At 36.1% G+C, this 9148-nt stretch overlaps 2 long non-coding RNA genes across 2 annotated transcripts; one reads left to right on the forward strand and one right to left on the reverse strand.

Annotated features, from left to right (window-relative positions):
* The first annotated feature begins 601 nt into the window (after positions 1 to 601).
* LOC124173154 lies at positions 602 to 2473 on the forward strand. Its single transcript, XR_006868403.1, has 2 exons — positions 602 to 974; positions 1200 to 2473. It is a non-coding gene; the product is annotated as an uncharacterized LOC124173154 (long non-coding RNA).
* Positions 2474 to 6387: 3914 nt separating this feature from the next.
* LOC124173060 lies at positions 6388 to 8533 on the reverse strand. Its single transcript, XR_006868369.1, has 2 exons — positions 8426 to 8533; positions 6388 to 7645 (listed from the first exon to the last, which is right to left on the reverse strand). It is a non-coding gene; the product is annotated as an uncharacterized LOC124173060 (long non-coding RNA).
* Positions 8534 to 9148: the final 615 nt, after the last annotated feature.

Below are 9148 nucleotides of genomic sequence, written 5' to 3' on the forward strand. Positions count from 1 at the left end.
TATGCTTAGTGTCGACCTTGGGCCGTGGTTGTCGAGGAGGGCCAGCCGTTTACGGGAGGCAAGTGGTGTAGAAAAGAGAAGTGCCATCGCCATTTTCTTTTTGAAGTCAGGCGCTGACTACGGCACCATTGGCCTTACTTTTGGCGTGGGTAAAAGCACTGTGCACTCTATATGTATAGTCGAGGACTTTTGCACCGCAGTGCTCGCAGTATACATCGAAAAAATTCGGTTTCCGGAAACGGAGGAAGAGATGAGGAACAGTGCGGATAAATTCCTCACCAGGTGGAAATTCCCTGGAGTGCTAGGTGCTGTAGACGGTTGCCACATCCCAATCCGGACCAGTGGTGGATACAGAAAACATTCAAGGGGGGGGGCGCAAAAGATATATTGAGTTGCCTTTACTTTTATCATGATAAAAAATAATCATGTCACAGGTAGAGTAAAATAAAATTTTAATTAAAGTAATTATACACACATTTAAGGCAATGCCATCTTATGATATAAAAAAGTCACAATTGTGGTTCTGCAATGTTTGGCAATACGGCCGGACCCGCAAGGGAGGGGCGCGCGCCCTCTGCGCCCCCCATCTGTATCCGCCACTGATCCGGACACCATCCAGAGATGGTGCCGATTACTCTAACTATAAAGGGTGGCATTCCATCATTTTGCTAGCAGTGGTTAGCAGTCGATACCGGTAAGCATTGGCATTTTCTGGAACTGAATATTTCTTGGCTTGTCCGTTCTTCCGATGGGATGTTATAATTTTAGGTTCATCTCCACCCACGTTGGATTCCCTGGTCGGGTTAATGACTCGGGTGTGTCCTGCGTGGAAGTTCCCTGTGGGACAAATAGACAGGCGGTGATATACCCACCCAATACCACCTTTTGGGGGATGGTGCACTTCCTCTTGCCGTCAGTCTACTGAAGCCTTATCAGGGGAATGTGGATGGAGAGGAGGACGATTTCAATTACCGGTAAGTGACCTCCCTGATCACATTTCCATGTAAGCGGCTATGCCATGGCATACCTTATTCATGTAATATACAATTATCATACTGAAACCTGGTATCTTTAACTATTTATTATAGTTTGTGATGAATATTTTATTTTACAAATTCGAAGGAAGTCCTTAAGTATTGTACGACTCTTTAACTAACAAACAGAATACCTAATTAACGGCATGTTATTGCATCTTACAGATTGTCAAGGGCGAGAATGGTGGTGGAGAACTCATTTGGCCGCCTCAAAGGGCGTTGGCGTGTTCTACTGAAGCAGATAGACACGGATTTGCCAAAAGCAGTTAACATTATCAACACCTGCTGCATTCTACACAACATCTGTGAGGAGCAGAGGGAGCTCTTCATGGGAGAGTGGGAGAATGAGGTGGAGATGATGGCAAACATTTACCCTCAACCCGATGCAAACCATCAGGGTATGGAGTATGTGGATGGGATTGAAAAGAGGTTAAGTATAATGAGGCAGCTCACTTAACCTGATTGCTGCCACAATGAGGCAGCTTGCAGTGCAATCAATAGGGTGGTGGGTGGCTAATCGTGATTATCCGTCCCTGCTTACTTAGGGTGAATGGTTTGCAGACTTAGTTTTGTGGGTACATCCATCGGAAGCTTGGGTTGGTGACTTTTTAGTCTGCATTATGCCTTTTATTGCACACTTTATGCTGACTTCATTTATTTTTTTACTGTCATGTATAATTATTGTTGCCCAATGAAAAGTATCTCTAAGTAGTTTCTTACTTGTTCATATGCTTGTGAAAGCTTAATAGTTGAATTTTGTGATAAGGGTACTTCTTGCAATTTTGTAAATGTGGAAAACAGAAATTTGAATATATCTATGAACCGAAAAATTGTCACAATATGGGGCTTCCACCTCTGTATACAGAATAATGGAAATCTCCAAATTTAAACATTGGCTTTATGATGGCCCCACTATTTGTATTTTTTTTCTTGTTTTGTATATAACACTGATGCATCTCAATGTTTGCCTCTACCATCCATGAGCATGGAACATCTAAGTTTACCTGTCATAATGTTCAAGTACCACATATGAGCCAGGGTTTTGCCTGCGCTTTATGGAATCCCTGGATTGGAATTTACACTGAAATCTTTGGAATGTATAAACCGAAATTTCTTTCCATGATTATTGTCCTTATTACTGCTGATTTATGTATGAAAATTGTTATTTTTTCTTGACAATCCATATGTGAAATAGCCAACTGCTTCAAGCGCATGCATGCATGCAACCTGCGCAGGAGCCAAGCCATAACTATTGCAAGAAAAAATTGCCTCTCATGTTCAGGACAAGCTGGGTCAACCATTTGTTTTGCTCATGTTACAAAAAATGGTATTTCTGCCCCATTAGAGTTTTCATAGTGCTGCACCATTTTTTCCTCACACCTCGAAGAGGATGCTTTAAGTATGTACGTGTGACATTATCAATAAAATATTTTAAACTATGCCACAATTTCTTTACCTTTCCTTACGATTGGGACATTATGCACAACAGGTTATTGGTAATTGAAAATGAACGGAATTAAGTAACTGAAATAGCCAATGTATTGAAAAAGGTTACTAAGCAAGTGTTTGATAATCTACTTCTTATTGCTCTTCCTCTGATGCTGTATTCATTCCATCAGAATGACCCAAATGCAAGTGTTTCACTAGTCCTAGGATGACAGCCTTTCCTCTTTTGGGGAGATATTTAAAGTTCTCATAAAGGTTTCTATACTGCTTTACAGAAGTTCTGGTGTAGGTTGAGGGACCTGATTTGCATTCAGGAGAAATGATCTGAGCTGAATTCTTAACCCTAAGTTTGGTAGGTCTTTGCTGTTGTTTTCTGTCACCACCATTCCTTTGTCTTTCCTTATTTGCCACTCATACTTTCTCTATATATTTTTTTCATTAATTCGTCATCTTCCTTTCTATTTTTAAGTACCCAACACGATCATTTGCTTTGAGTCCATCATGAATTCCCTTTATTCAAGCAGAACTCGTTGACTATAGTTACATAGACCTAGTAAAATCCTCTTGTTGTAATTACACTAAAACCACTTCTCTTAAGTCAGATACAAGACCTTTCATGGATATGAATATATATGACCAAGTTCACGAATGTTAGAAAAAAAGCTACAATTTATGCTGTTATGACCAGATAACTCAAATTGCCAACGACTTTAAGCGTTGCAGGGACGCAGCTTAGATTTAAGGCTAGGGGGGGGGTTTAGGCACAACTAATACTTAGGGGAGTGGAGGTATAGCATACCCGCCAGCATAAGCAGGAGTTTAGGGGGCTCTCCTCCAAAAGTTGTTATGAAAAGTGGTTCGAAATTGCGTGTTTTACTGCTTTCTGAGGGATGTATGATTAACCCTAACACTATTCTATAAGTAATAGCGATCCGAATAAGTAAAATGGACTAATTTTTAAAATTTCTCTGAGCCTTGGGGTTTATCCCCCATATCCCCCTCTCGCTGCGCCACTGCCAAAAACGATCATAAAACTCCCCTGTTACCGTTTTTCCTTTTTCCACGTATTCGATGTAGATTATTCCATATGCATCACATCGTCGTTGCTATCACCTGACTGGCCTTAACCATCTTCGCCTGCTAAGTAGCCTTTATCTCCAAAAAATCCCTTGTTTTACCTGTTCATTTGTCTACGTAGTATAGTGATGAATCCATACTTCATCGAAGGTAGTTTCAACGCGGAAAATCTCTAGGACTGCGAAGTAAGAGCGCCAAAAAAACCTTTGAGTTGACCACGCGAACGAAGCGCTTCGCACTTCGTTCACACAAAATTTGTACACTCATCAATTTTGAAAATGAGGTTGGTGACGTAAATATAGATGCTGATATTGACGGAGCCTTTGAAATAAAGGAAGAGACATCTGGTGTAGTGCATCATGGCGGTCCTCTTTCTACAGTTAACTCATTTTCAAAAAGCGGAGTTGTGTCCTGAGTAGAGGAAGAACTAAAATATTGCATTAATTATTTCTCCTTATTCTTAAATCGTAATGTGCGGAAAGAAATTAAAAAAGAATTGAGTTGACACCCTTCAATTAAAAAATTTCACCAGGTCTTTTAATGATTTTGTGTAAGAAAAATTACGTATTTCTCAAATAGATATTCTATTGACCACAGTAGGCATATTATGCGTCTGTCAATAAAATATATCAGAAAAATTCCGTTTTTTATGTGATTTAATTATCACTGACTTTCACAACAATATGTTGGTCAAAAGACGACGATAAGGCGTGGATTTGGTTTGGAAATCATTGAGCCAAAGAATATTTATATTATTGAAAAAATACACTTTTCAAACAAATCCTGTCTGAACGAAAAAGACAGATTTGTAAATCTTGGCCTATATTTGATGACTTGAATTTTAAATTTTTTACATTCGGAATACTTGCGCATCATTTGTCAATTGATGAGCAAATGATACGTCACTTCGCCGCAGTGCTAAACTTTTCTTTAAAAACAAGCCGTTTAGATTTGGCTATAAACTTCAGTGATTATGTTTTTAGACGACTTTAGGATTCAACCAGACGATGGTAAACGACTTTGATCGAAAGTTAGGCTAGGAAGCAAGTGTTATTCTGGAATTTCTCAAGGTTTTCCCTGAACCTACTAACAATCGCATGTTTTCAATGACTTCGTTATATCGCGCATACTATTTATTGTTTTGAAAGAAAAAGGATTTGTGGCACTGGAATGCGGAAGTGTCTGATAGAATATAATAAAAACGTCGACATAAAACCGAGAGAAACATGAAAATAAGCATTTTTATTAATTAAGCAAATTTCTCAATTTTTCCCTGATCCCACTATTCAGCATATGTTTTTCAATAACTTCCTTACATCTTAAAGAACTACATTTGTTTTGAAAGAAAAAGGATTTTTTACACTGCCTTCATACGTGAAAATAGATACGGGGTGCCTGATATAATTTAGTGGAAACATCAGTATAAAACAGAGGGAAACGTGAAAACAAGCATTTGATGAAGCTGTAGGTCAGTATTGTTTGATGGAATGATAACTCAAATGTCACTGTAGACAGCAATACATGTTCTGTGCTTACATTGGGCAAAAGGGAAACGTTTCAGCAGAAAAAAATACTATTCCAATGCCTCGAGTTATTGGGGAGTGTAGTAAATAGATAAAAAGGTCTGTACATAAATGATAATGCAAATTCAAAATACCACATTAAAATTCGTAGGGAAAGGAGGTCCTAGTTTATAAACTCATGATTGGTAGTAAATGCAATGTAGTTACAATAACTGCGGGTTGAGCTGGGTAATTATTACTTTTACTCTTAAAATGGATTCATATCATATGCATAACAAAATTTAAAAAACATAATAATATCTACCTTTGATTAGCGATTATACTTAAAATTTTTAAGGATAAGGTGGGTTATGGAGCACAGCACTAAAAAGCATCATGGCAAATAAGAGGTGAACATCAGGAGGTCCTTCTGCACTTTCTTACAAAATTTGTCATCATTGAATCTGATACACCTTACGGGATATACTCATTTCAAACCAAAACAAATCACTGAAACTTTGAGCATTACAAAATTTATGTTATCTGTGTGGAGCATGAAATGCAATATTGGATAAAGGTCCATAACAGTTTGCAGCAAAAATAAAAAAAACTGGTTTAATCATATCACATTAAATGAAATGCTATTTCTACAAATGTTCCTTGAATGGCATCGTACAGAATATAGTGTGATATTACATAAGTAATTTAATTATAGAAACAATATGCATACATTTACAAATACATGATAATCCATTTGATTATTGAAAAAAATAAATACATTTCTTCCTCATAGTATCATGACATTTTTTAAAAGAAAAATAAATGTGATGAAAAAAATGCAAAATAAATGAGAACAAGCAATACCTTAAGTGAGGATATCTTGCAATTCCTCTTCAGAGATAAGCCAACTGAGAAAAATTCAAAAGAGAATTATTCAGAAATGCATTGTTTTTTTCATAGATATGCATTCATTATCCTAGATTATCAATTACAAGAAAATAATCGTAAAGCAATTTACATGTAAATTATTTACCACCAGATATGATTATATAATATTTTTTTTAATCCACATATAATGACACTACTGCAGATTAGTTAACGAAATTAATATATTATATTTATATCTAATGGATCAAATTTACAAAATCTGGATGGTTAATATTGCCTTACCAAAAAGAGTGGTGTAGCACAGGTAAAATTATCAATTCAGAAATACCTTAGAAAAATCAATTATTGCAAATGGATTTTCTTTTGAAAAAAACTACACATCATATGAACCACATTTCTGTTACCCCCAGGTAGCAGAGAGACAATAGATATTTTTTAACAAAAAATAAAATTACGGAAACCATCGTGTAACAAATATGTATGCCGAAAATAGATAGAAAGTAAAATTGTGAAACATAAAAAGAAATAAAAAAACCCAACCCATTTACCAAATGGAGATTGGACAAATGAAGAGCCATTTTAAAAAATATGCCCTAGATATACGATGAAACTCAAAGAAAGGAGGCCTCACAAAGCCATGAAAAAGGAATAGCTATATTTCTTATGAATAGAACTGGCAACATGTTTAACCATTACATTCACTTAAATCCTTGAAAACCAAGCAGCAATCCTGAGGATTACGAGACATTTACTGTTTGCTTATAAATAAGAAAATGCACATTTCCACTCAAATGAATACTATACAAAGGATATGTGAATGTTGGAAATATATACGTGCATGAATGATTGCAATAATCTTCTCTAACGTCAGTGAATGTTTGAAAAAGACCAGCAAGAATATAAATGGACTAAGGTCACAAACATGTAGGAAAATGAATTTAAGAACTTAATTACTTAATTACGACATTTCATAAAGGCCTTCCAACTTGTAAAAACGGAAAAAAAATCCCATCTTAACTATTGTATGTCAAATATGACAAGATTGTAAATTGATATTCTATACCACATTTCAATTGTATAGCATATCTTTGAAATTAATAATCTTTGACGAATATAGTGTTTTGCCTACTACACAATGTTATGCTTACATCATTATAATTGCAAACTACAGGGAAATGTCTCACAAGTGAATGAGGCCAAAAAGGTCAGAGCAATGAACCAAAACAAACTAATATTTATCAAAGGGCTACACAAACATGAGTACATCCGGCAAAATATGATTATAAATCTGGAAAGAGCTGTATATGTTCCAAATAGATATATGTGCACAATGGCTTTCAGATAAATTGTAGCATTACATTGGTAAGCCAAAATGGTCCATTCCTTCCATTTACTAACAGCGCAAATGCGATGCAATATGATATATTATCAAAAATACAAATATCCCAACGGCATGACTAGGAAAAGACTGACTAAATTATGTGTCCAGAAGATTAAAACATCAAGCATCTCAAAATGTGATTACCTACCACATGAAAAAGTAACATGTAGCAAACATGAAATCAAAATATGTCTGTTTATAATCATAAAATAGGTGTTACGATTGCACGAAATACACAATAATGAATGTAAACATAATATTCATCTTCACGACTAGCTCCATCACAATCTCAAAAGTGTATCAGTCCAAATTCATCTCTGAAACAGAAAATATAAATTAATGGATTGAAAAGTAATGCAATCACAAACAAAATGCAATGTCAAAATTAGGTCAATATTCGTAGTGAGATAAATATTACTTCCATTTACAAGAATGCAATGGCAGTATCCATAAGCAACAATTATTAAACATCCTCGAACAAACCCATGTTCTACAAGAATCATTCATTTTATAAGTGAAAAATATTGGAAGACTTTCACTATTGTTTGGAATTCACAAAAAAATCACTAGATTGATACATCATAGATTTGAATTTAGGGACTCTTCAATTTCCTTGTATTATTTTATCTTTAACTTCGATATTTATCCATTAGATTAGAGTTTGTTAGTTTTGAAGCCACTTTCTTAAACTTATGACACATAAGATCTCAAAAACATTACCTTTTAACAAGAAATCTTCATGTTGGAATATTGAGAAGTAGAATGTTTGCCTAAAATGAATTGCATTAAAATATTCTAATACTACAAAACCCGACACCCATTAAATCAAACTACTTAGAGAACACATGAGAGGATGAACTCCAATGTACCAGAAGTTTCATTTCACCTCTACTTGCAAAACCATTGAGTTGCCCACTTTTGGGAAATCATGGAAAATTAAATTACGAACAAATCATTCAATTATTCAAAAGTTTGTTAGCATTTACATTTGTTACTTACCGATTTAATTGCTGATACAGCTTCAAATAATGATTTCAATGTTTTAATGAAGACAATGATGTAAAGAAGAAACTGTAATAAATAGACACAAGACCCACCTTTGCACTGGCTAGAAGTGTTCCCACCACATTGTTAGAATAGAGAGAGAAGAGGAAGGGAAAATTCTTCTGCAGAAAAGCTCTTCCTCTTGTGGATCCATAATCAGCGATAATCCGAGGGACAGCTGCAGCCAGCCAACATACCTTTGCATTCAGTGTGTTCTGATTCAATGCATAATTGATATCCCCATATAATTCCTCTCCCCTCTTCCTCCTCTCCTCCAACTCTTCTATAGCCCTCATCCACTCTCGCTCTCGTTCCACATCTCCCTTGCTATATGGCCTCCCCTCATTATCAAACACCAATTTCAGGGATAATTGTGAGAGGGCCCAAGCTAACCTAGAACATATGAATTTCTCCCAATCACCAGAACAATCCATTGCACCCAGATATACAGTCTCACTCTCAAAATCACAAAATGAATACCAATCACTCCCATCCTCCTCAGTCCCATCCAAATCCACAAACTTCTCCTTCATCCTTCCAATGCGATCAGATTCCATATCCACCATCACTTTCACCCAATCATTCCCACACAAATATTTAATTATGCAAGCAGTATATTCATCCTCATCATACAGTCTCTCATACAATCTACGCATTTTATCAACTCCACTTCCATACACTATCCTAGTCTTTTGCAGCATGGCGTCCACACACTCCTGCCTTGCTACGACCGGATCGGATGTAGGTTGACTTATAGATGCCTCCCCACTAAGACC

This window comes from Ischnura elegans (genome assembly GCF_921293095.1).
Source record: "Ischnura elegans chromosome 13 unlocalized genomic scaffold, ioIscEleg1.1 SUPER_13_unloc_4, whole genome shotgun sequence".
Taxonomy (NCBI): domain Eukaryota; kingdom Metazoa; phylum Arthropoda; class Insecta; order Odonata; family Coenagrionidae; genus Ischnura; species Ischnura elegans.